The 1,057-nt window shown below is 42.4% G+C and overlaps 1 non-coding gene across 1 annotated transcript; it reads right to left on the bottom strand.

Annotated features, from left to right (window-relative positions):
- Positions 1–695: 695 nt before the first annotated feature.
- Positions 696–802, bottom strand: LOC141699516 (small nucleolar RNA R71). The gene has a single exon (XR_012565973.1). It is a non-coding gene; the product is annotated as a small nucleolar RNA R71 (small nucleolar RNA).
- Between the last annotated feature and the right edge of the window lie 255 nt (positions 803–1,057).

The raw sequence follows: 1,057 nt of genomic DNA, 5'->3' as shown, positions 1-1,057 counted from the left end.
ATTAGCGCGTGTTCTAGCCCTAACAAGTTTTTGGCGCCGCTGCAGGGGAATCGGTGTTAATTTTTAGTTTATGTGTTTGTCATCAGTGATCGTTAAAGTTCATTGACTCGGACATTGTTACTTATTTATTTCCTTTGCATGTTTCAGGTACTCTAGCGAGCGTGTATGCAGCTCGTAAGAGAACTCTGGATCAAGCGGAGGAAGAAGTTGTGGTTCATCGGCAAGTTTTGGAGGAAGAAGAGAAAGTCGAGGACGAAGAGAAACTAGAGGAAGAAGAGAAAGTTGAGGAACCAGCTATAGTAGTGATGGGAGATCAAGCAGAAAATCTGAAGGCGTTGATAGACTATTCTCAGCCTAAGATCAATGATATTCAGTCAAGCATTATTAGGACAACCATCTCGGCTAACACCTTTGAGATCAAGTCAAGCACGATTCAGATGATACATAATTCAGTTCAGTTTGGGGGTTCTCCTATAGAAGATCCCAACATGCACATCAGGGATTTCATCGAGATCTGTGATACTTTTAAGTTCAATGGGGTGACTGAAGATGCTATCAAGCTGAGACTTTTCCCATTTTCTCTAAGGGATAAGGCTAAGTGTTGGTTACATTCACTACCAGCAGGCTCTATTACTACATGGGAGGATCTTCCTCAAAAGTTTCACACTAAATTCTTCCTTATGGCGAAGACGGCTGCAATCAGGAATGCTCTTACTCAGTTTGTGCAGCAATCTGGAGAATCTTTGTGCGAGGCTTGGGATCGCTACAAGGAGATGCTAAGGAAGTGCCCACACCACGGTATGCCTTATTGGATGATCATAAACTGTTTCTACAATGGTTTAGGTGCACAGTCTAGATCTATGCTCGATATAGCGTCTGGTGGAGCCTTCTGGGCCAAAAGCTATAATGAAGCTTATAAGTTGATTGAGCTAATGGCAGCTAATGAATACCAGAATCTAACTCAAAGAATGTTGCAGGGTAAGGTAGCAGGAATTCTGGAAGTGGACACAGCTACTGCTATAGCTGCTCAATTTTAAGTTTTGACTATGAAAGTGGA

This window comes from Apium graveolens, chromosome 11 (assembly GCF_009905375.1).
Source record: "Apium graveolens cultivar Ventura chromosome 11, ASM990537v1, whole genome shotgun sequence".
Taxonomy (NCBI): Eukaryota; Viridiplantae; Streptophyta; class Magnoliopsida; order Apiales; family Apiaceae; genus Apium; species Apium graveolens.
This window is presented reverse-complemented; position numbering and strand designations above follow the sequence as displayed.